This window comes from Cynocephalus volans, chromosome 14 (assembly GCF_027409185.1).
Source record: "Cynocephalus volans isolate mCynVol1 chromosome 14, mCynVol1.pri, whole genome shotgun sequence".
Taxonomy (NCBI): domain Eukaryota; kingdom Metazoa; phylum Chordata; class Mammalia; order Dermoptera; family Cynocephalidae; genus Cynocephalus; species Cynocephalus volans.
This window is the reverse complement of record NC_084473.1, coordinates 87048361-87075551: the sequence shown is the minus strand read 5'-3', so window position 1 is coordinate 87075551 and position 27191 is coordinate 87048361.

Here is a 27191-nt window from a genome sequence, read left to right as displayed (position 1 = left end):
TGGTCAGTAAATTCTAAGTTCTAATTTAGAATTCCAGGAATAGATGGCTCTGCTCTGTCCCCCTTGCCTACCCCACCCCCAAGAGGCACCAGTGGGCAAGGGGGTGGTGGCCAGGAGTGATTAACATTACAGCTACATAAGAAAATGCCACCCCCTTATGTTTACAGGATCATCGCATAAGCAGAGGAAGGAAAGAGCCGCTTACAACACCGCTGCACGTTGGGGCTGGCCTCTTCACGGGCATGTCCTTGTGTGTGTGTGCAAACGTGTGTATGCCTGAGCACATGAGGTTGCATGTTGGTGTTCACGTGTGTGTGTGGGCAGATGATCGGAATCAGTTCGTGTTGCATCTTTTCCCAGAAGAATAGTCCACCAAGAGAGTTTTGTTTGTCTGAGTGTCGGTCTTACTGCAGATTTCTTGAGGAGTCTGTGGGGGGTGATTCTATACCTGCAGCCTTCCACCTTTCGTAGTTCTCTCCCTGTCCCCACCTCACCTCTCTCTCACCTGCCATCCCCTCCGCCCTCACGCTGCACAGTCCGCAGCTACTTAATCAAACCACAGCACCTCCATACCATGGAAAACTACTCAGCAGTGAAAAGGGGTATTGGCTAGTGACACACCCAACAATGTGCGTGACTCTCCAGAGAATGATGCTGAACAGACAAGACACACACGCCATGATTCTATTCACATAATATTCCTGAAATGACAAAATTATAAAAATGAATAACAGATTATCGGTTGCCAGGGATTAAGGAAGGAGGAAGTGTGGCATAGATCTGCAAGATGTTACCTTTGGGGGAAACTAGGTAAAGGGCACACAGGATTTCTCTGATTTATGTCTTAAGACTGCATATGAATTTACAATTATTTAAAAATAAAAAAAGTTTAATTTTTAAAAAAGTGAAGGAGAAAGTATTTTTCTCAGACAAACAAAAAGTGAAAGGATTAATCTCCAGCAGACCTGCCCTGCAGGAAATTTTAAAGTTTCCCAGGCAGAAGGAAAATTCTATAGATCAGCAACCTGGATCTGCATAAAGCAGAGATGAGTATGGGAGAAGGAATAAATGAAGATATAATAGGTAATTCATTTTTCTTATTCTTAATTGTTCTAAATTACTAATGTGGTTTTGCAGCTTTCTCATGTTTTGAAACCAATTTTTTGTTCAAGTGTCAAGCATGATTTTTTGAAATCTTGCAGACCATGGGTAGACCTTATGCCCATGAGTTGGTGGCTAGAAAGGTCTTAAAAGAACCCTGATGGCAGAAGGTTCTCCCGAGGTGCCCCAGCCTCGCACAGCATGCTCCCCAGTCTCTCTAAGGAACCATGATATCTTTTGTCAGAGGGTACCACTGAACCCCTCAGCACATGGATATTGTCCAAAGCCATGGTGGTGAGTGACAGATGCAAGGGCATTGGAGTCAGGCAGACTGAAGTTCAAACCTCAGCTCTGCCTCTTAGTAGCTGTGTGACCTTGGGCAACTTACACATATGTAACAGTACTATTCAGGGCAGCTGTGAGTTACAGGATCTAACACATGGGATAGAGACCACCACATAATAGGAAGGTTCATTTCCTTTCTTAGTACGACATTTATGACTGTTCGTCCCCCTTAGTAGACAGCTGGCAAACTCACGTCTGTTTCTTAACAAAATTCTTGTGTGAGATCTACAGTGCTCCATCCGGTCCTGAGAATTTATTCTCTGCAGGGAGGCAAACAACAATACCACTTTTCAGTTGTCCTCAAAACTTAGGCCAAGGCCTTGCTACTTAAGAGAACCACTCTGAATCCAAGCAACCCAAATAAACAATAAGCCCACCTCTCTCTCCCTGCATCCCCTGAGGGCAGGTGCATCTAGCTGCCTTCTTTGCAGCTCCAAAAGCTTGACCTCTGCTTTTTAACACAATTCAATAGTTCATTCTCTACCCAGCAGTCACAATGGTGTCCTTAGGCATTGGGAACAAGAGCTATTAATCAGCAAACCTGACTCAGCTACCAGACCTGACCCTACCTGTGTCCCTCCACTCTCCCTGTGGTCACTCCCCCATGGCCACATTTGCCTTTTTCCTGTTTCTCAATTTGACAAGCTCATTCGACCTCAGAGCCGTTGCACTTGCCGGTCCCTCTGCCAGGAATGCTCTTCCCCTGATCTGAGCCTGCTGGCTCCTCGTCACTCCATCCCATCTCCAGGGTCACCCTGGCAGGCAGCCTTCCTGGCCACTGTCCAAAGCAGAGCCCCCCCGCCGCCCCTCGGCAGTCCTCTCTTTCCTTCCTGTTTGCCCCACGGCCCCACAATTGAAGTCATCTCATTCACCTACATGCATGCCAAATTTTCGCCTCTTTCCTTCTTTAGGAACATCAGCTCCATGGGATGAGGGGCCATGACTGAGAAATCCCCGGTGCCCAGATCTGGGCCCAGCACTCAATATGGGTGGTTCCCAGAGGCTATTTGTGAATGAATGATTGCCCCTTCCCACCCTGGCACAAGTACTCATACCCTGCAAAGCAACCTTGGCCCCTAATCCCCCTGGACATCCATCTGTGGATCCAGAGCCACCCCAAACCACACTGCGCAACTGGCATAAGGGACACTTGCTAGGATCCAGTGACTCAGACAGCCATGTAGGGTGTTAGGCCCAAAGACAGAGGCTTCGCAGGCCAGTGGGGGGCCTGAGCAGGAAGTGCCGGGTAAGGGCTACTGTGGCATGTCTTCCCCACGCATGTGAAGCCAGGCCAGATTGCTTGGGATTAGGAAGCCCTGCTAATTTGGTTGGCACCGAGACAAAGGGATTGTACACAGGAAAGATTTACTTCTTCTCTTCCATATCTCATGTCACCCTCCTCCTCCTGGCTGGGCTGCACACCACCACGTCCCCGGCGGTCACAATGTTGCAATCATACCCAGCTCAGCCGCCTGCCACTCAGCCTGCTGCACTCCAGCCAAGACAAGGGGACTTCCCCACTCCCCACCAAACACAGGCTAATATATCCACAGAGGAACATTTGTCAGAAGTCTCCAGGAGAGAAATGACTATTCCATGAAGATTTCATTTGTGTTGGAGTCTATCCATGTCTCTATATTGTTATAAAAATTCAATAGGAAACTTCCATAAAAAAAGGAGGCATAATTAAAAAGAAATAGGGACCGTTCCAGCAGAGGTTGAAGATTAAAGACTGAGAGGCCCAGTGAAGACAGGAAGATTTTATGAGCTACCAAAGAAAGAAAAACACGCCACACAGAAAAGGTGCCCAGTAGGGACGGTGCTGGAAGCCTGGGGTGAGAGGAGCCATTCAGAGTGGGGCACTGGTCTCTGAAGATGGGGACAGGCACTCAAGGCCCCTGGGGCACAGCAGCAGTCCTGATGGCATGAGGCTTTGTGTAGGGGTGCCAGCTGGCGAGGGCTCAGGGGCCCTAAAGAAATGCTGCAGCTAAAACGTGTTGGAAGCCAGGGGGACTGTTGAGACTCCAAAGCAGGAGAGCCCTGACCACATTGGAGCCACAGAGGTCTGGAGCTCCAGACCAAGATAATCCTCTGCAATTTCATGACCTGGGGGGTTGGGTTGTTACTTCAGCAATTATAGGAAGGGAGAAAAAGCCTTTAACTAACCTTGGGGAAGCCAGATCCTTAGCCAACATTCAACCGAAATATTCGAGTTCAAGGTCCCAACTTGCATTTTATTGGACTATTTTTCTGATTACAAATACAATAGATGTCCATTGTAGAACTTTTGGAAATACAGAAAAGCAAAAGGGACATTAAAACTGACTGTTATCCTTCTACCTAACTACATTCATGTATTATCCTAATGTTTTTATATCCCAGTCTTTGGAGCAATACAGATTGTAAGGAAGAAAAATAAGAGATAGGGCTTGGGTATTGGAAATCAGGACAGGATGAGGGGGAAACGGCCATTCAAAGCAGCCCAGGAGCAATCCTGGCCACCAGAATCCTGGGTGGTAGCTCCAAAGAGGAACTGAGGTTTAAAAAATGGGCGTGGGGAGAGAAGACATCAGGGGCCTTCAGTGTTTTACAATCAAACAAAAGCAGTAAGATGTGATTGCTTGTCCCTGTGAGAACAGTCTCTCTGCACAGCCCACAAATGTGTGAACAGCTCTGTCCTCGTTTCCAAGTTCCACACGGTCGGTGGTGATGTCTGCCCTGATCTGAGCTGTGCCTATGGTGGCTGGACCCGCATTTCTGGAGATGGAGACCCTAGAGGGTAACATCCTAGTCACTGGTTTTCCTGCAGTACTGGGGGCCCCAGTCACCACTCCCCCCTGAGAAAGCAGTGAGCCCCAGACATCTGCAAACACAATCTCACAGCTGGCAGGAGGCGACTCATGTCACTGCTCCTGTTTTTGTTCTATCATCATCATCATCATTATGATCATTATGTTGGCAAGCAGAGGAAGTGAGCATTGCCTTAGGCTGGGGCTGAGCCGCCTTTTTTTGCATTAGAGACCATTTAAAAAACAACAAGAAGTGCTTTAGAGTGATTTTTTTTTAATCAAAGTGAAAATAGCTATATTAAGTCCTAAGGGGGAAGATCTGATGTATTTTACCACTCAGAGTTCCTCATCTTTGGACAGAGGGTCATCTATGGCGAATCTGACACAGGTTTTAAAACGCAGTTATGGACTCATGGCTGAGAAGTGGCCCGAGTGTCCTCCTAGCCTCTCCTGCAACAGGGCACAGCCCATTCCCCGGGGTCAGCCACTCACAGGACTCTTGGGCACTTGCCACTGAGATAAGATAAGGGAAGCACCACCAGGGGTGAGGCAGACAAGAGGCAGGTCTGCGGTGCCTGTCCCAGAGCTGCTGTGCGTCCCGTCCAACCATACACGAGCTCCACGAGGCAGGGCCTGGCTCTTGTTTAACCGCGTCCCTCCTTCTACCACGGCTGTGAGCTCACCGTCGCAAACAGACAGTCTTTAAAACATGTTTAGCTAGATCAACTTCAAGTAATAGAAAGAACTCTGGAGAAAATCCAGGTGACCTCTCTCCTTCCCCACTTGTCAAATGAGGAGACCAAGGCTGGGGTGGGTGGGGAAGCCCAAGGACACGTGGCGGCCACCTGCAGAGGCCACAGGCAACAGCCGCTCTCACTCCCTCTCAGCCCACAGCAAAGGGGCCTAGGCAGGACCAAGGGGACTGTGAATTTTCTTTCTCCACAGAAAACTAAGAATTTCCAGGGAAGAAAAACCTTCACCAGATTTGTAGAAAGGGAAATTTCAAGGAAAGCAGCTCTGTTCTGAGGCACTCCTGGATTGGCCCTCATGGGGTTTTTCAGATTCCAAGTGTAAGGACTCTGGAATTAGACTTCCTGGGATTAAATGCCAGTCCCCCATTTGTTAGTAAGGCCTTATCAGCTGCTTCTGGTCCTGAGCCTGGGCGTCTCAGTCACAGGTCGCGGCAGTGTCTGCCTCTGCAGCTCGTCACAGGATCATGAGATCTTCCCGTACAGCTCCCGGCACGGTGCCTGGCATATAGTCACTGCCCAGAAATGTTGACCACCGTTTTTATTGTTATTCCATTGCCACCCACCCTCTAAGAAACTTAGAGATGATCTTCTCCGGGAACTGCTCTGGATTGCCAAAACAATCTAGGAGGAATCAAAGCTAACTTAGTCTCTGGACACTCGTTGGATTCAACCCTTATATTAAATAGGGAGCTTGAGGTTTGGCAAATGGTGGGGGCTGGCCCCAGGGGAAGGAAACTGGCCTTTGGAAATTTTTTACAATGTGCATATATTAATTTTCAAAAAATAATAACTAAGGAATGCCATTGTTAATGATGATGAAAAATACTTATACAGACACTTTACGAGTTGAAAGACAATACAGGGACCCAAACCATAGTCTTGTAAATACATCTGCCTGTATCTCAACATCTCTACCTAGGCGCAAGGACAAGAGTTTGGTGTCTGAGGCTCCAGCAAGAAAAGCAAGGGTGCAGAGTATGTGCAGGCCAGGGCTGAGCATGCGGAGGCAGAGCTAGGCTTTCCTCTCATCTTAATAATAAAGTGACTAGGATCTCTTCTAGAAATTGAAATGTGCAATGAACAAAGAAAAGAAGCAAATTGATAGTTATGAGAGTACTGACAGCTCACACTTACATAGTCCTTTCTATGTGCCAAGAGCAGTTTAAGAATTTTGTATACAAGAGCTAATATAATCCTAATAACAACACTATGAGATAGGTACTATCATTGTCTTATCTAACAGATGAGGAAACTGAGGCTCAGAGAGTTTAAATAACTTGCCCAAGGTCACACAGCTTGTATGTGTTGGATTTGGAGTCAAACCAAATGGTCTGGCTTCAGAGCCCATCACACATTTCTACAGCTCTACAACATATGTCCTTTTATTTGAAGAACTCAGATGAAAGTAGAGAAAATACAACCCACAACTACAGATCCACCTGGACAGGACTGAAGTCCAAGGGCTTCCATGGTCCCATTCTCGCCACACATAGAATTCCTTTAATTATCACAAATGGTGACAAAGATGAAGCAGAGGCAAAAACTGAAGTTTTCTCGTTTGACGCTTCAGGAGAGCAGTGATGAGGAAAGAAAGAGAGTCGGGTGGAGGGACAGGACCTAAAGCCCCGCTATGGCCGAATATTTGTGTTGACACTTAATCTCCAGCATGACAGTGCTAAGAGGTGGGGCCTTCAGAAGGTGGTTAAATCATGAGGGCAAAGTCCCCATGAATGGGATTAATGATTGTAAAAGAGCTGTTCCCCTTCCACCACATGAGGATGGTGCAAGAGGTGTCATCTGAAGCACAGGGAAGCCTTCTCCAGACACCAGATCTGTCCGCACCTTGATCCTGGACTCCTCAGTCTCCAGAACTGTGAGCAGTAAATTTCTATTATTTATAAATTACCCACTCTAAGGTATTTTGTTATAGCAGCCCAATCAAACTAAGACAAGCCCCCAGCTAGAAACCTGCATCTCTGCAAAGAGGGCTGCAGGACCTGGAACGAGGAACAGACCCCTTTCACATCTTATCTGCAAGTAGCAGTGCTCTGTGTTTATCTCAGCCTGGCCCTGCTTTCAGCAGTAGCATTGCACAACAGAGGTGACCCTGGTGACGTCTGCTCCCCACTAAGTTCTCTTCATAGAAGAGCCAGGCCCCAGATAAGGGAAGGACAGTGGCTCTGAGGAGACATGGGAGATGCATAGCTAACTCACACACATGCAACCTCACACACACTCAATTCCACACACTCCCATACATGTAACCTCCTGCACACACTCAACCTCACACGCACACATGCAACCTCACACACACTCAATTCCACACACTCCCATACATGTAACCTCCTCACACACACACACAACCTCACACACACACCTCACACACACACACTCAACTCCACGTACACACATGCAGCCTCATGCACACACTCAACCTCATACACCCACACCCAACCTCACACACCCACACTCAACCTCACACACTCAACCTCACACACACACATGCAACCTCACACACTCACATACATTCGACTCCACACGCATGCAACCTCATGCACACACATGCAATCTCACACACTCATACTCAACCTTACACACACACACTCAACTTCACACACACAACACCTCACACACAAACACACAACTTCACACACACACTCAATCTCATACATATGCAATCTCATTCACACCCATGCAATCTCACGCACTCACACATACTCACACACACTCAACATCACACATACACACACACTTAACCTCACACACACACTCACATACCCATACAGCAAAACACACCAAGCCTCACCAGGTGGAGGTAATTAAAGGTTGATCCATGTCCTTTTGAAGCACTGAGACTTTGATGAAATCCACCTTGGTTTCACAATTGCTGCCTCAAATTTGGACCTCAACATTTCTGGGAAAAAATGTGGTGAAAAAAAGCCTAAGTTTTGCTGCAGCAAATATATATCAAGGAATACATAAGATTTGCCTGGACAGTAGAGAAGTTGTGGAGGGAAAGTAGTCTGCATGTCTGTGCCATGCCATCCATTTCCTGCATGATCACAGAAGGAGGGGAAGCCTTTGCTTTTGGAAATCTAGTAGATGTGGTTAATGTGAATCCACACAGATGGATGCCGTAGACAAATAAAGGAAAACCTAACAAGATATAATGGATCTGTGCTCAATTAAAATCTGATCACCTGGATTCTTATCAGTTCATTCTTGTGTGGGTAAATTAATGAAATGAGAATCACAGGCACTTCAAAAGACCATGACTGTCCATTCAATCATTAACATTCTCCCTGGATGCCTCTCTGAACTGCTCTTCTCTGAGTTTACCTTTTTATATTTTTCTCTGTGAAACATGGTAGATATCAGAATTACTCCTTCACAGTTGTAATGTGCCACTGTGTGCAGAACAAAGTCTGATCTTGGGTTTTGATCTCTGTACCCACAGTGGGAGTTAGTCTGTATGACTCCCAGCAAGCTCTTTCATCTCTTTGGGCTTCAGTAAATAAAGGAACCAGTGCTAGAGCAGTTCTTGAGGACAAAGATAGATCCAATGAAGAAGTCTAAATTCGTCAGCCAGAAACACCCATCACTGCTCAGAGTGCCCAGGACCACCAAGAATTCCTCTGATTAACTTTCTCCCTGAGTCCTAAAAGCCACATTTCACTTATCAATAATAATGCATTTTGCCAGTTCAGGTTGACCAAAAATATACTTAACTATCAAGCAGTGCTCCTGATGAGCAAGAGAAAACCAATGTCTCCATGAAAAATATGATGTAATCCAACCAAAAGTAATGGCATTTAGGTTTGAGTTATGGATAACTGTATATATCATATTTGAAAATAATGTTTATAGCTTATAAAAACTGCCCTTCAACCCTGTCCTACCTTCATGGATCTTTTTGGGATCCAGGGGCCTTGAGCTGGGAAGTACTGGGTCTGGTGTTTTCTCAGATTCTGGCATTCTGTAATATTTAGCCTAAGAAATTCTGGCTGCCAAGAGGGGAGGACATCAAGAACTTTCATCTACTGCCAGTGAGAATGTAATTTGGTATAATCTTTGTGGAGGCCAGTTCTGTAATATATTTCAAAAACTTTAAAATAGGTATAGAAGAAGTTCCAGTTTTGATGATGATGGAGTGGCTCCCACTGGTCTAATCCTCCAAAGATAAGACTTGTAAACTCTGAGCAAAACATTTTCTTTAAAAAAAGCCCAAGTACCTGAAAGCATTGGAGAACAACCAGAAGCAGTCAGAAACTGGACATTGACCTTTGAAAGAAGGAACTGCACTTGGTGAGGTCTAAGCAAACTGTTTTCCTCTAAGGGTTCGCTCCAGTCTCCCAGGCAGAAGCTGTACTCTTACTGTTTGAGGTGTCAGAGGACAGAGGTCAGGGCTGCCAGCATGGGGGTAACTCCTGGAAGGAGCTAAGTGGTTTAAAAGCTGAGCAGAGATTTCATCTTCTGCCTACTCATTGAGAGAAACAGTCTAGAGTTTGAATCCTGCCAATTTTTCCAAGAGAGCTTTGGTAAACATCTTGGACTTTCCAAGGAAATCCAGTGGTTGGAGGGTGCAGGAAAGGGGTCATACCTAGGAGCAAAGACTGTTTCCCCAGGATTAAAGATTTTCCTTCAAACTAAGGAATAAGTTAAATAAACCTACAAAGAGTATAAAATCAAGCTTCTACAACATCAAGGTGATATTTCATAATTAACTACTTAAAGTTGTCTAAAGAAGATGATAGAATTCAGAATCTCTTAACCTATCATCCACAAAAAACAATATACAATAAAGAAAATTATAGACATGCAAAGAAACAGAAAAAATGTGACTCAAGGGGGAAAAAATCATTCAATAGAAACAAACTCCAAGGTACCATCAATGTTGGGGTTAGTAGACCAGAACTTTAAAGTAACTATGATAAATATGTTCAAAGACATAAAGGAGAACATTGCCATAATAAGTGAACAGATGGAGAATATCAGGAGAGGAATAGAAACAATTTTTTTAAAAGGAACTAAATGGAAGTTCTAGAACATACAAGACTCCGACAGAAAATTCAGTAGATTGACCTAACATCAGATTGGAGGCAATAGAAGAAAGGGTCAGTAAACCAAAAGGCAGGTTATTATAAATTATGCAATCTTAAAATCATAGAGGGGGAAAAATTTTTTTAATTAAAGAATGTCAGTGACTTTTGGTATAATATCAAACAGTTTAATACATGTAATTGGAATTTCAGAAGAGGGAGATAGTGGGTAGAAAAATATTTGAAAGAATATAGTTGAAAATGTCTTACATTTGATGGAAAGCATTAACTTATAAACCTAAGGATCTCAATAAACTCCACAGAAGATGAACGCGTGCGCACGCACACACACACACACACACACACACACACACACACACACACACACACACACACACACACACACAGAGGCACTTCATAGTCAAACTGTTGAAAAATAAAGAGAAGGGAAAAATCTTGAGCAGCCAGAGAAAAAAATACACATTACATACATGGGACTAATGATAGGAATCCCACCTGTCTTTTTGTCTGAAGCAATGAGGCCAGAGATGATGGAATGATCTGATAATGGAATGATAAATACAGAAATTCTATGCTCAGTAAGATATAGTCTTCAAATAATGAAGGTGATGTAGACATTTTCAGTTCAATGAAGCTGAGAGAATTTGTCACCAGGAAATTTGAAAGGAAGTTATTCAGGCTGAAGAGAGATGACACCAGATGGAAACTTGATCTTTGGTGTGGAAAGAAGATACCAGAAATGATAAACATGTGAGTAAATATAAAATACTACTCTTTCTGTCCTTCTGTACTTTAAAACATAGCTGCTTATTGCTTTTGCGTGTTGTCTGTGTTATATCATATGTGGTATGTTCTCTGACCATATGGGTATTAGAAATCAACAACAATAAAATATCTAGAAAATCTTCAAATAAAAATCAAGCAACACACTTTTAGGCTTATTAATATAGACTTAAAAGTAAAAGCCTAAAATTATAAAACCTGTGGAAGGAAACACAGAAGATCTCTGCAATCTTGGGGTAGGCAAAGATTTCTTAGACAAGACACAAAAAACCCTAATCATAAAATTGTTTTAAAATGATAAATTGATTTTCACCAAATTCTTCTTTTTGAAAGAAAAAAATGAAAATGAAAAAGAGAAAAGCCACAGACTGGAAGAAAATATTTATGATATAATTAGCTGGCAACGGACATATCTGTAATGTATAAAGAATTCCTATAAATCCATAATAAAAGATACACAGCCCAATATAAAAATAGACAAATGACTGGAACAGATACTTTACCAATGGCCAATAAGCACATGCAAAGGTGATTCAATAATGGAAATGCAAATTAAGGAAATGCAAATTAAAACCACAATGAGGTACCATTTCCCATGCACCAAAAGCATAAAGACTGACCACACAAAATTTTGGTGAAGACATAAAGCAACTAGAATCCTCATACTTTGTTGGTGGGAACATACAATCACTTTAGAAAACTGTTTATCAGTTACTAATAAATCAAACTTATAGGATGACCTAGCAATACCTCTCCTAGATATTTTCCCAAGAGAAATAAAAACACTGGTCCACAAAATCACTTGTACATGTTTTTAACAGATTCATGATAACAGAATTCATAATACTCCAAAACTGGAAATAGCCCAAATGGTCATCGACAGGTGAATGGTTAAACAAATTGAGGTGTCATCATCAATGAATAACTTCTCAACCAATCTGAGGATACACGCACGTCACAGCAAATGTTAGGGCCAGGCCTGTGGTAAGCACCAGCCGCCAATAAGTCCAGCAACAGACACTGTGGCCAGGGACACAGAGAGGTCAGAAGTAGATGCCTGAAGACCAGGAAGGGTTGCCATGGAGGCTAGACCCTTCTCCCGAGACACCACTGGGCACACATACCTCCTGCTCTTGCATCTGGACTGCATTTTGGGAAGGACAAGGAGAGGAGAAACCTTGGGCAGCATCAGAAACTTACACTGTGCCTAAGTTCTAAAACAGTAGAGATTAAGAAACCCTCAGTTAGTTGCATGAAGTATTTTATTGCCACCAATAGGAAGGGGGCCTTGAGTATAAGATGAGCTTAAGTATATATTTATAAAATGAGTTATATTTTGTTCACTTTTGACATGCAGTTGAGTTATTAGTGTATTCCTACAGGATCTAAATATTAGAGATGAGCCCTGAGAGGAGCAGCCTATAAGAGGAGATAAGAGAAGGGAACTCTGAGCAGCCTGAGATCTCAAGGACTCCACGTGCAGCCTTTTGGGGCTTCTTTGCACCGAGGTATATTTCCCATAATAAGAAATGCTACAGCATGCTTCATTGAGCAGTGTTAACTTAAGGTAAACCGCTCTCCCTTTGTAATCCAAATTAACTCCAGTGCAATTTTGACCCTAGAGAAAGAGTATTTTCCACACTGACTCAGTATCAGCTCTGAGAAATGATATGTCTGCATTTTGTCAAATATTAACATTAATTGCTAAAATAAAACCTTATTACTCTCATGGAATCCTAAAGATTTTTAAGTGTTCTCTTTCCACTTTAGAGTCCAAAATCCTGGGTGAGCCCTGTCTTCTGCTCAAAGAGGGGCCGGTATGGTGATCGTCCCCTCCGTCCTCTGCCACTGTACCCACCACCAGAATAACCATGGATGAGAGGGGCATCTGGATGACGTCAGGTACAAGATAAAAAGGGGTGAATGTCTTTCATAGCCACAGAAGTTTAGATGCAGATTGGAACTTGGGTAACCAACCGTCCCAGTTTGCCCAGGGCTATTCTAGTCTCAGCATGCAATGAAAGTCCCAAACCTCAGGAAATGTCTCAATCCCCAACAACTGCAAACCGGGATGGTTGGTCCCCTGCCAATTAGTAAAGAGTTGTAGGTCAGAGGCCCTCCCCCATCACTGCCCCAACCGTCACACCCCAAGCCGCAACGCTGGTCATCTGCCTCCTCTCCCAGAGCTTCTGTTTGAAGGGTTTCTGGTACAGTGATCTGCACCCTGCCTGCTCCAGCAGGTCCCTTCAGCTTTATGTAATCTTTGATACCAACCCCCATGCCAGCTGCCCACCCACCCTGGATCTTGGTGGATCTCAACCACAATCTGTCTGCCATGGCTCTTCTTGCCACCTCTAGTCGGATGACACCAGGCTACTTCCCAAGAGGACCCAGAGTTTAGAGAGTTATTTTAACACCTGTGAGTTATCTGTAAATTTACTCAGCTATCAATTCTGATGATAAAGAATATCTTTTATTTGTTGTTGTTGTCTGAATTAGAGCTATATAATTCCAAAATGCTTGAACATTATATGGCACCAACATTCACTTCACTACTCAGAGCTCTCTTAGCCTCTAGTAAAAGCCAAATTTGGGGATTTGATTTTTTGTTTTGTTTCTGGTCCATTTGAGTCCTGTGGGGTGAAATATGGCAACAGCAAAAAAAGAACATGGGTGATGTTCACAGCTCTTCAGATGCACTGCAGACGTTTATCTCTGAAGGGTGACTACATTTCTACATGGCCACGTCAGCCCACCAGCAAGAGGATGCTCTGGACTGCAGCGTCCATTTATTCATTCTTTCATTCAACAAATACTCACTGTATGTCTAGGTGCTTCTGAGATGAAACAAAAACCCCGCCAGCATTTACTGGGGCTGTGATCCACCACTACTAAAACCTCATGCCCATTTATATCCTATGGGTCCTGCTGCATAAACGGGAGTTTTATAAACAAATATAGGGCTCTGGCAATAATGCTGCCATCTTATGGAATAGAAGAGTTTGCAGTTTCACAATAGATAACCAGGGACAGAAATCGGTGAAGCCAACACCATCCTCCATCACCACACTTACCACAATACACTCCAGGCACACCCCTCACTGATCAAAGCCAGGGCCTTGACGTAGGTTACCAAGACACCAGCGCATGTGTAAGGTAGCACGACAGTGAATCCTTAAGTCCCCCATGAATTCAACATAGCAGACGATTCTCGTGGCATAGGTATTGAGTGCAAGGAAAGGAATCGGCACCTGCAAATTCCATCAAAGGACCTACGTGCTAAGAGGGTCAGCAGTTCTCTGAGCCATGGGGAGGGCTGGCTCATCGCGTTTAGGAATGGGCATATCTGCAGGGCCAGAGAATAGGAACAGCAAAGATAGGCATGAAGTGGGAGAGATGTGGTCAGGGGGTCACTGCTGAGCTGAACGACATAAGCACCCAAGTCTCAGGGAACAGCATCCCAGTGACAAAGCCTGGTGGCACGTCTGCTCCCGGCTGCACCGAGAAAGGAGAGGAAAAACTGGCTCCCTAGCTCCTGTGTAGTCTGGCTTTCGGACTCACTCTCTCCCCAAGGTAACATGCATTGCCCCAGAGGAAACAGGGGGTTGCAGAGATGGGGGTAAATGTAGGGTTCCCCAAATATACTCAGCCCTCCTGGCGAGTTCTGCTGCTCCTCAGTTGCTAGGTTTCATCAAGGACTGCTCAGCGATGCAGGAAGTTGCCCCTGGGGTCTTTGTGGTAACTTTCTGTGCAAGGCTGAACAATGTCCCCAAAAGAAGGCCAGAGGAGGGAAGGCCACGTGGTGATGGGGGCTGATAGTGGAGTGACGTACTTGAAGATGGTGGAAGGGCCATGAGCCGAGGAATGCTCATGGCCTGGAGAAGCCAGACAGGCAAGCGAACAGATTCTACCCCAGAACCCTGCTGACACCTTGACTTTAGCCCAGTGAACCGATTTCAGGCTTCTGGCCTCCACAACTGCAAAAGGATACATTTGTGTTGTTTTGAGCCACCACTAATGTGACAGCAGCCATGGGAAAAGAGTGCCCTTTGCATGAGAAAAGCAAGAAGAGGGCGAGAGGAACCGAGTCAGCTCAGTCCCTGAGGAGCCATGTCCCAGGAACCCAAACCTCTGCCTCCTGCTAGGAAGCATCCTCCTGCTCACCCAACCTGGGACACCTCCCTAAATCCTCAAAAAGAAAATGGCCAAAGTCCTCTGGGGTCCAGCAGGGCCCTGGGATCAGCTCCAGCAAGTGGGCATTTTATACCTGTCTGCATCTGGGACCAGCTTCATAGCCTCCACAGCAGCGGGGAGCCCCTGATGGCTGGAGTGTGTGTGGAGATGGGGACATGGTGTGCCGGAGTGGGAGGGCCGTAAGAGACAGTGGGGTTGGTCTAGGCACCTCCCCAGTTCCTGTGAGCCTGAGGTCAGTCACTGGCTTGTGGGCTGCAAGAACAAGCACCTACGGGAAACATCCGGATCAGAGTGGTGGCTGCTCAGAAGGCAAACCATGGTGCTTTTCTCCTAGAGCAGCCACTGTCACTAGAGCATTTTTATCACAGAGTAGGGGGGACACTGGGTTAGGTTGTGGGTTGCAGATATTCTCCAAAAGACGCAGAAACAAGCCCAGGTGAAAACGAAGTGCTTCCTGCTGGCTCATTCAGTTCCAGCCTCAGCCCAGAGGGAGCGGTCTCTGTTTCTCAGCATGGTGGGTGTGAAGCAGGGGAAGGGAGATGCTTTAGAGAGACTTTGTGGGGTGACATTCGGGAACAGTTCCTATTTACTGGAATGGCTTTCTACTGACAAAGAAAAAACTCCCAAAAAAGGGGGCTTGTAATTGTTTGCTTCCTTTTGCTTTTTTGGTTACAACGGTAGAAGCTGTCCTCCAAACTTAGTCCTAAAAGGCACCAGAACTTGACAATGACAAATGAGAAACAGATGTTTCTGGGCCATCAGAATCAAAGCTTCCTCCTCGACTTGTGGGCTCCAGGACACAAAGTCCATCCCTGCTGGCCTTGAGTCCAGAGAGACGTCTGGGGTGTGTGGGACCCGATGGACAGGCTTCCCCTGACTGAGTTGGGCAACTTGGGGCTTTTAACTGCCTTGGGAATTAGGGTATGAGCCTTAAATGAGGAACTAAGACAGGCTCATTTCCCAGCAGGGTACTGCTCAACTTATTACCAAGTTCTCTGTCCCCAGGCCTATAGAGCAGGGAGAGAAAAGGGTCCTTTCTCAGGACCTACGAGCACTGTCACGGGGCTGGGGGTGCCCACTCACTTTCCTACCTCAACCCCCTCCTCTTCCCCCTCTCCTTGAGAACCCCACAGGGCAAGAAGTGGGTGGGTGGGTCCAGCTAGCCACAAGGGCAGTCCCTTCCTCTCACCCACCTCCCTCTAGCCCATCCAGGTGCTGGTGCCTGGCCCTTTCACAGGGACCCCCTTGGTTGCCCTCAGGCTCCTGCTGCCCCTGCCCATTAGCATCCAGTCAGAGGCTCTGGGGGAACTGGAAGCCCACGTGGGTGCAGCAGGCACGGCCATGGCTACCCCCAGGGAAGCAGGTGCAGCTGGCTCTCGGAGCCCTTGGGGAGGCAGAGGCGGCACTGCCCCGAGGCTTCTCCACCCTCAGAACCATGTTCCCACCTGCCAGCCAAGCAGCGGGGCTAGAAGATACCTCACACACTTCTCCCCAGTTCACTCAGCATCCAGTGTGTGGTTAGTGGGAAGTATCAGGAACCACCGAGACCTACTATGTGCCAGCTTCTGGACGCCAGTGATTAGGAGGGCAAGTTCCAGGGTACAATGCTCCAGGTTCCAGTCCCAGCCCCAGGACAACCCTCCACGTGCCCCGGCATAGCTTACAACTCTGGGTACCTCAGTTTCCTCATCATAAATGGTGAGAAGTTTAGTATTTTCCTGTAGAGCTGCTTGTGAGGATTAAATGACACAGGGTTGTCAAGGACTCAGTGCTGGGCCCAGCACCTGTGAATACCAGTTACAGATGAAGAAACTGAGGCTCTGGAAGGCTGAGCTCCTGGCCTAAGGGGTAGAGCTGGAATTTGAACCCAGAAGGTTGGGGGGTCTGCTCGTCAGCCAACACCCGCCAGCCTTCAGTGGCTTGAGCGGTTCTTGCCTTTTGCCGTCCACACTGCTGATGCACCAGGTGACATCAGGTGGACACCACTTGGACGTCATCATTGCACAGGGAGTCCTGAGCAGGGGGCAGGGGGACGAGGGGGTGGCTGGAGCCCAGTTCACTTTTGTGAAGCACTTCCTGATCTGCACATTCAGTTACCACAAAATGAGTCAAGGTCCCTTTCAAGTGGCTTGCTGAGCTTCCCTCTGATCTGCCACCGTCTCCCTGGGATGGACGTCAGCAGCCTTCCCTGCAGGCCCCACACGGAAGCCCCTTCACCGGGCACTGGCCCCGCACAGGCACCACTTCGCTTCTCCCTACAGCAACCCCATGGGGCAGGGGCTGGTCTTGTCCCCATTTTACACGTGGGGAAACTGAGGCCCAGAGAGGTTGGGTGAATTGCCTTGGATCACACAGCTAGTCAGAGTCAGGGCTGAGATTTGAACTCTCGCCTGTCTGGCTCTTACCTGCTCTGCACTGTTCTGCCTGGCTCGCTGCAGTGAGGGGAGGCCTCAGTCACCTTCACTGCCTGGGTCGTGCAGAGGCCTGGAATCTCTCTGGGCCTGTTTATAAGTCAGGGCTGGGGAAGTGAGGTGGGGATAAAGCATTAGAACCAATTTCTCACGTCCCAGAAGGAAACAGGGGACTGTGCTCTCTAGACAGAAAATACCAGGGCCTTGCTGATGGGATAGTGTCCTCCTAGGGACTGATTCCCTGTAAGAAAGGGGTCGATCTGCCACAAGAGGTTCATCTGAAAGACTTCTTATTCCCCAGGTGAGGGAGACAATCACAAAAGGCTTTTGCTGAAACCTGTCTGCAGGGCCAGGCACCTGGCCTGGATGGACGGAAAGCCTCAGCTGGGAAGGGCCTTCCTCCTGGGGGGTAGGGAGGGGAGGGGAGGAGGAGGGGAAGGGCCACTGTCTCCCAGAAATGTGCTGGCCCAAGACCCAGGTGAGTCCTAGACCAGTGTCTCCTTTTAGGTCCTGGGGCAAGAAGGAGGGATTCTCAGGGATACCCCAGGAAGTGAGAGAGGAAAGGAGGCAGGCCACTCTGAATCGCAAACGCAGCCTGCCAGAATGGCAACCCCAGCCAGGAGGCTTTGAATTGTGCTGGTGGTGACTCGGGTTTTTGTTTGTGTGTTTGTTTTGGTTTTTGTCATTGTTTTGTTTTGGTTTAGGAGTTTTCTTAGTAATCACGACCAGAAAACAGTCAGAGGAGCACACCCGTGCGCGCGCACACACACGGCTCAACAAACCTGACGTTTCCACCGTCCTTGCTCATCTTGTTGAAATGGAAGGAGATCTGGGCCTGATGTCCTCACGTTATTTCCTGATTGTCATTGTCTTTTTAAAATGTAACTTTCAATTTGAGAAATAAGGCCCCCTTGGAAAATATTACAGCATTATAAATAAGAGCCCCTTGACTGCTGCCTGGAACAAGGGGCCTTCCCCAGGCCAACCACTGTTCTGCTTGCTGTGGGTCTTTGCAGACTGGATAGAATCTTCTTGGCTTTTCGTTATTTACTACTTAGTTTTTGAGAGCAAGCTCCGTGCTGGTGGCTAAAGCATACGCTTGAAGAAGTGCAACCCGTAAGTCAAATCTCAAACTGCCACCATGCCTCTCTCCTCAGCGGGGCCCACAATGGTCCAAATTGCCCCCAAAGCTTTCCTGCAGATAACGCCTCAGACTTCTGTGCCCAGCCACCTTTGTGAAGCTGTCTCACACACCTCCCAGCTAGCCCCCACGCACTGAGCCCCGTCTGGTGGCATCAGTATTTCCATCTTGCAGATGATGAACTGAATTAAGAGTCTTACACAAAACTCCCCACACTGGCTGGTTTTTTTACTATAGCAGCCACTCCTTATCTCCAAGTCCTGCCTTCTCCCCAGGGCCTTGACTTGTGGTGACCTTCCAGGCATTGAATATCCCACATCCATGCTCCCATCAGAGTCTCCGCTTTCCCTGACCAGAGCCAACTGCTCCTGCCTAAGGCTTCATGGAGCTCTGGACCTCTTCTCATGGGAAGGGGTTTTCCATCCAGTCTCTCAAGCCAGGAGCCTGGGGGTACTTGCGAGGTTCTGGGAGATTCTAGGAGGTCATAAATTCCAGCCCTTCAAGCAATGATGGTACCAGCAGCTGGTTGTAGAAATGAAGGAAAGAGACACAACAACTGCCACCCCAACCGTGCCCTTCCCACATTCTCTAGACTGAGCACGTCCACCAAGTCCCTGATGGGACCACAGTGTGGCCCTGAGGATGAAGAGGGGTGTTGTGTGGTGGAAGCAACTCAGGCTGGTACCTTCAAGTGGAAACAGTCCAGAGAAGCGGCAGACAATGAAGATAGCATGAAAAACGCTAGGACTGGGGTCCAGAGCACTGTTCCCAAAGAATGCGGCTCAGACGTGCTCTGCACACAGAGGACTCCCCAGTCAGGCAAGCTTGGGAGACTTGAACAACCTTCTCTTCATATAGATTCATAATGTTCATCAGCATACTGAAAGCTCTGAGAAGTCCTGCAGTCATGGAAGTAGTTCGACGATCTAGCCCAAGGTTTCCCAAACTTACTAGTCCAGAGAACTTTTTCTAGCAAAACGACTATTGCTCTCTCCCTGGGGAATGCATGTTGAGATGCTGGCCTGGCCCACCTGGGGGGTAAGGAGCAATGTCGGCCCATGTGCTTCTTAGCAGTTGTGAACTTCCTCTACCTAACTGCAATGGCCCTGGCCCCAATCCCGCCTCTGAAAGGTTAGACAGATCCAGCGTCTAAAACCATAGCATGTTGATTACACTTTTAATCATGGCTTGGGTTGAAAACCTAAGAGTCTCAAACTATGGCCCATAGGCCAAATCTGGCCTACTGCCTGTTTTTGTTTGTTTTGTTTGTTTGTTTTTAAATAAAGTTTTATTGGAACACATCTACTGTCATTCCTTTATTACAATTGCCATGTGCTACAATGGCAGAGTTCTGAGTAGTTGTGACAGAGACCATATAGCCCGCAAAGCCGAAAATATTTACTCTTTGGCCTTTAGAAAAAAAATTTGCTGAATCCACATTTAAAAGAAAATCAAAACTCACCTGAAGGATTGGTTCTACAAAGTCTCAATAGCATGGGAAATTTAGATTCTGAATCTCTGTAATTTGGACCAATCCAGGTTCTGCTGTGGTTATGTTGTTGATGTAACTGGCCCAAACAAGGGTTCAAGTGTAGATGGGGGGGGGTTGTTAATGAAGAGACTGGGAGGAGGAAGAACATGGGGAGAGAGGAGAAAAGCCTTATTGCTTAGGAATATTGAATTTGGAGCCAGAGCAAGGCTGAGATTCTAGCTGCATCAATGGGCAAGCTGTGTCACTCTATAAGCCTCAGCTTGATTATGTAAGAAGCAGGGAGATACTGCCGCTGACTACAAGGGTTGCTGTGCACAGTAAGTGAGATCATGTATGCAGAACACCTCTGCCATCTCACCGAAGACCCAACAAGTCCTGGGAATGCCTCCATGTTTGCTGTTAAGAGCACCTGGAATGTATGAAGTACTCAATGAAATGACTCCTATCCAGGAATTACTCAAGGGTCTCACAATCACATTGGGGACAGACAATATCTGTGCAAGAGAAAATCCCCTTTCTTTCCTGGTTGGATAATAACTGCTAATTTGGGTCACTACCTGAGTGTGATCCTCAGCCATGTTCTCAAATGTGTGGGCAGTGGTCATCTTACATGCAAGTAAGGCACATGTAGCTGCCCCAGGTATAAACCGCATAACCACCTGGGAAACACATGGTCCTGTAGGTGTAACCCACAGACTGAAGACGATCCATGGGCAAATGTCAGGTTGTGCGTGACTTTTATGCTGGAATTAATGATGGAACATTTTGGATTCCTTGGGGCACACCTGAGCAGACCTGCTCTCTGTCAGCTGGTGAGGTCTGCCCAGAGAGACGCTGGTGTTTATCTGGCACATCCTTTAGTTTTTATTGCACTCAGTCGCCTTGTATATTTAACAGGGAAATTTGCTGAAGTGGTTACTAAGCCACAGGGAAAAAAAGAGAAGGGGGTGGGGAGCTGCTCTCCGACCCTGAAGTTGGCAAAGTTGCCTCATTAATCAGACCTGTGCTGGGATACAACGTTATTCATGTTTAGGGCATTAAAACTTGAAGCTAAAATTGTAGCAGGAGGTAATTTGAGTATGGGCAGCCTGTCTCTCTGCGATAGATTTATGATGTTTACTCAACAGTGGATGGGAACTCTCCGGGAAAAATCATTCCCCACCCCCCACCCCTGCCTTTTCAAAACATATTGTCAGCCCGCAGTGATCGAGTTCCTGATTTTTGTGTGAGTGTGCAGAGCTTTCAAAAACAAAGTCTTCAGGGTGATAAGAGCATGCTGTATTTAATCTTCCCTGTCCTGAGCTCAGCTGCAGGAGGAGAACGTGGGCAGGGATGGAACGAGCTGTCTGTGAGACCACCGCTTTGCGCAGGGTGTTCTATACAGAGCCCCCCGCAGGCCGCGGTGCTGACTCAGTTACACCTGGCCATGGTGTCACCCTACAAGGGACTCAGACAATTCCTGGAGAAAGCCTCCACGTTCCCTGGTGAGGGTTTTGCTTTCCCGTGCTTTGTGGTTACAGTCCTTGGAGCTGATTGCAGGTGACTTCAGAAAAGCGAGTGTCCTCATAGTGAGGGGACAGCATCGGCCTGTGACTGGGTCTTGCCGCTCAGATGGGAAGCCCACTCCAGAAGAGGGTTTCTGTAAGACGCAGCACAGGGAGCGTTCATGCTGCACCTGACAGGGAGGCAGCAGAGGGCCTGACTCTGAAAATGCTTCAGGAGTGTGGTCGTCTCTCCCACCTCGGCGCAGGTGTAGCGGGACTCAGGCAGGGAGGGGTTCCAGTTCTGGTTAGGCTGGTTTTTAGTTGTGTAACTTTGCCTTGGGCCTGGTGCATGGGTGGTAAATTGGAGCTAATAATACCAACCACACAGGATTGTTTCACAAAGTAAGCTAACGTTTTCAGCAGTCAGGTTGAACAAACCTATTTTGGGTATGGACTTTGTTACCTCCTAAGCTGGTCATTTTGGACAAGTCGCTGCCCCCTCTGAAACTCCATCTCTCCATCTTGAAATGTAATGAAGCTACTGCCTGCCTCACTGGGCTATCATGAGTGTCTGCAAGTGCTTTTTAGAATAATATAAGCTCACAGATTTTCAATAAATGTGAAGATCCCGTCTCAATTTGATAGAAAGATGCATTTCTTCTTGAATTTAGGGGGAAAAGGGATCAGGAGAGACCATACCTTATAACAAAGTCACAAATACTGGCATAAATCAAGCTAAAAAAAACTTTGTATTATACAGGCACTGGGGGATCCTCATGACACCCCAAGGTGTTACTCTTAGAGGATCTGAAAGTCCTGCCTAAGGTGGTACTACAGGGTTGAATTGTGTCCCCCAAAGGTTCATGTATTAATCCCCATGTTGAGAGTGGGCAATCCTACTATGGTCATTGAAATGTGGGGCCTTTAAGAGGTGATTAGATTGTATGGACCATGCCCTAGTGAATGGATTGATTCGTCCATGGAGTAATAAGTTGATGGTTTAACGGTGGTAATGGGCGTGGTTCTGATGGCTTTATAAGGAGAGCATGTAAGCAGGTGAGCAAGTGAACAGGTTAGCCCTCTCTTGCTCAGTCCATTTGCCGTGTGACACCCTGCTTGACTGTAGAGCCGCCACCACCAAGGCCCTCACCAGATGTACCCCCAGCCTCCAAACTGTAAGAAATAAATTTAATTTCTTTATATACTACCCAGTTTCAGGTATTCTGTTTTAAGCAACAGAAATGGACTAATACAGGTGGCCACTGTAATTGTGTAATCGTTTCCTTAAGAGGGTCTCTGACTTTCCAGTCTTGTGTGTTTGTTTGTTTTGTTATTTAAACCAGTGTTGTGCAACAGATTCAAAGTAGACTCTCTTTTTTTTCCCTCCCCCAATAAACAGGACAATTTCCTGGTTTGAATTAAATACAAGAAACATTAAGTTAGACTCAGAGAAATATCCATCCAACTTGCTACAACTAGAGGGAACCCTTTTCCCTGCGGGGGTTGGGGATGGAGAGCTTGAAGGAGTTTTGAAGGTGACAGCGATTGTAATGACCTATTATTAGGGAAGATTTATTTACCAATGGAAGAAAACTTTAAAATCTATCTTTGAGGCATGTTCATGTGCACAACACACCTTACAAGTGTTTGTGTCATTTTGCAAAGAACTTTTGAGACGGAAACACACTCATGCACACACACACACAGGAGCTATTTTAGTAACACTACTCATGCAGTCTTTGGCTTTAAGACTCCTACTTCATTATCTGGCTAGAGATCGGTTGGCTTAGTCGTTACCTACATGGCCCAGAGAGGAGGGATTTGTAGAAACAAGAAGCAACCAATCAACACGAGCATGCGACAAACCACACCATCACAGCAAAATGAGTTTTTCAAGATCGTAACTGCATCTTATAGTAGCACACAACTTTCCAATTTAAGTAGGTTGAAATGGATTAAGGAAGAAAAGAACATTAACCACAGGCAACTGAATTTCTCAAATGTTTTATTACAACAGCTTTACAAATGAATCCTCACATCATCTCAACAAATTTTGCACTGACTGATATTCTGTCAACTAGAAAGGATGCAGGTAGGAAAATGAATGGAATTTTCATTCTTCGGTGTTTCCCTGATGTCTCACCTCGTTTGCCTTGGGGGAGTGGCTATTTGCAGGGTTGTTGGAATGTGTGGAACAGTTTACTGGTAACAGCAGCTAAGGTCTTCCAGACCAATTCTCCAAACGAATTGCAGACTGACTGAAGACCTCGGGGTAGCTGTTTTTCTGCATCTCTGTGTGTGTTCATAACATTTAAAGAAATAACAGGAAGAGGGGCGTTAATAATTTACAAGCAGATAAGATATGATTAGGAGTATGAGGTCAATCAGATAAAGATACCACACACACAACTTGGATTTTAGCCAATTTTTTAATTTATTCTGAAAGGAAAAGGAGGGGAGGAGGATGGGACTGAGAGTGTTGGGAACTGACTTCCCACGAGCTGCCCCTTTTCACGTGCTTGTGGTTTATTTCAATCCCATCTTTAAAAAGATACAGTGATTTGTTTCATCTTTTCTGCTTTCTCCTCTTCCTTCTCCTAAGACAACAGGTAGAAACTTTCTTGAGGTCCTTCCAATACTGCCATATATCTTAGAAGACTTGAAATATTTTTTCTCAATGCCCTCAGTTTACCTTCCCATGGGAGCATTATTTGAAAGACAGACTCTGCCAACGTTCAACTGGACAGACACAAATGCTGTGGGTACACGCAGTAAGGACACAGAGAGAAGGGGGTTGCTTCCAGGTCTCACCCACTCTCAAGGGCTCTCCGTCACCTGCTGCCATATTGATGAGACTCCATCACAACTTGGAATCTAGAGGGTTTCTTTATTCCTCCAAACATTTCAAAGCACCTTCCAGACCTCGTGCTTTAACACCTCCAAGAGGCTTAGAAGCCAAGAAGTCATGTCTTCCCTTAACAGCAAAGGAAATTACAAGGAAGAGATGAAATGACACTTGCAAGTGAAAAGCTAATGGTAGAATCCAGGACTTCCTTGTTCTGGTGTGGTGTCCTATGCTGTTCCACGTTATCACAAAACAATCTTGCACCATCCATCGTCATGAAAAGCACTTGTAAATAAAGACGGCTCTGTCAGCCTCCTGCCTGAAGAAAAAAAGGTAGCATCTTGGATATTAACAGCAGATCTTAAGGTTTGCTCTTTACATTACAGTATTTCAGAGGTTATAGCAGATGAATGTGGAGCAAAGAGGTCAGGGTAGGATCGGAGTTAGCAGGGAAATGGGGTATGAGGAGTTTCAATGAGAAACAACAAATTGGAGTTAAGATTGGTTGTTTTTCTTGTCTCAGAAACCTTCTGCAAAGTGACTTCCCCCTCTTTTGTCTTTCTAAGTCTTGCTATCTTTGGCTTGGTGTATTTACACATTTTAATGGCTTTTCTTTTTATAAATTAAAGCTACTTTTTGGTGGTCAGATGTCTCCTGAAGCAGACTTAAGAAGCAAAATACTAGTAAGGGTTTTAATCATGCAAAAGACTGACAATTAGCTAATAAAAATCCTTCTTTTTTTTTTTTTCCTATTTCCTCAAAAGTCAGTTCTCAGAAAAACAATTCATTTACTGTATGTACCCTGTTTACCAGCAAGGTTAAAAGTTCAAGAAAAAACAGACATCCCAACATTTACACTGAAACAAATCACTGTTCCTATACCCCATCTGGCTCTGCAGATTCAGAGCAGCCTCGTCCTGCCTGCACGGGCAGGGGAAGCAGCGGTCTGGCAGGCGGGCCACGTTTGCTCCTGTTTTCTCACTCTCTACCACCGTTTTTTGTTTGTTTGTTTGTTTGCTTTTTTTTTTTTTTTTTTTTGAGACTGCTTCAATACCCTCTTTCTAGATCTTTTCATCCTCTTGATATTTTATATTTCATGGCTAAGATCATGAGGACCCCATCAGAGTATTTTTTTTTTTTTTACTGACGGTAAGTTTCTACTCCTTCCTGATATATTTTTTTTTAAAAACCACTCAATTTTTATGAATTAAAATAATAATGATAATAGCCACCATTTATTGATGCTATACTTTGTGCCAGGTACAAGCGTACTTCAAATAGTTCATAGAAAAATAGAATTAAATGTAATATGCATCCTTCCATGAACTTTTTCAAGTAGCTCATGTTATGCTAAGTGCTTGCAAATACCCCCTTGTGCTGGTGTGGTAGGTACTACTCTCCCTAGTTCATGGATTTGTAAACCAGGCTCAGAGACATCAAACAACTTTTGGGAGGCCATGCAGACCAGACATGGGCACACCTGATCAAGTTCTATAATTTACAGAGTCTCCATTTCCTCAACTCTGAAAGAGGGGCCCCAGCACTGATCATGTCTTCAGAAATACTTTCCTGGGTCATTCTTGTCTCGGGAGGAGAGAGACCAAAGAAAGTCAGGGGGCCCTTAGCTACCATGAGCCAGGCTCTTTAAGAGGAGACAACAGGTGAGGGCTGGGACTGGGGGTTGTGGCTATAGTGGGCAGCATGTCCCTCCTCCAGGGGGCCAGGTGGGCCACCTCCACCCACCCGCATCTTGTAGCTGAGCAGATCACTGTGGACGTCTGGCCGTAACAAAAGGCAGGGCCCCCACCAGCTTGGGCTTGACCTCCTCTGCAGGGTCTCCAGGAGAAAGCATACTGGGAACCCAGCAGCCCAGAAGGCTGGAGGAGGGAGCTCATCTCTTCTCCATAACCACCGCAGCCACACAAGCATCCACGTGTACCCTGTGTCACTGAGCAGGGCAGGAGGCCAAGGCTTCCATTTGGTGATTCCGCCCTGGGCACATCCTTCCTGAGGCCTGACTGTGCAATCAGGCATTTGCTGGGCGGGAACAACACAGTCGGGGCCTGCCCTCAAGGGCTCTGTGCGTGTGGATAAGGTCTGCACCCGAGGCCCATGGTCCTACCTTACACAGCGAAGCCACTGCACCCAGTGGCTTCCCAGAGCACGGCCATGGCCACAGTAACTACCAGTGGTGACCTGTGGAGCCCTGAGGAGGTCTGCAGTGAGTCTACCCCAGAGGACACCTGCCACTGCTCCCCTCACAAGCTCCGGAATCATGCCGGGGACCCACAGCCGTGCCACTCCACACACCCACCACACATGCACACCCCACAGACACCCATACCCAGCCACATACAATGCACACATACCACACACACACACACACCATGCACACATGAGCTACAAACACCTACACCCACACCACACATGTGTCATACCCACTTCCCGCCACACACACACACACATAGCTCATGAACCACACACTTCTACCACAGCCACCCACACTCATATCCACCCATGCATCCCCACACACCATGCCACACCACACACACGAAGCAGAGGCACATATGCACAAACGTACACACGGACACAGTACCACAGACACACACCACACACACCCACACACACACAGGCACCACAGACACCAGACGCTCGCCCCATATCCTAATATGCACGCACACACTGCCACATGACCATATCACACCCCCATATGCACACACGCGCTTAGGCGCACACACACTTCTCACTCCTGCACGGCTGACCCTGCTTGTTCTAAGGCAGCCCTGCCACAACT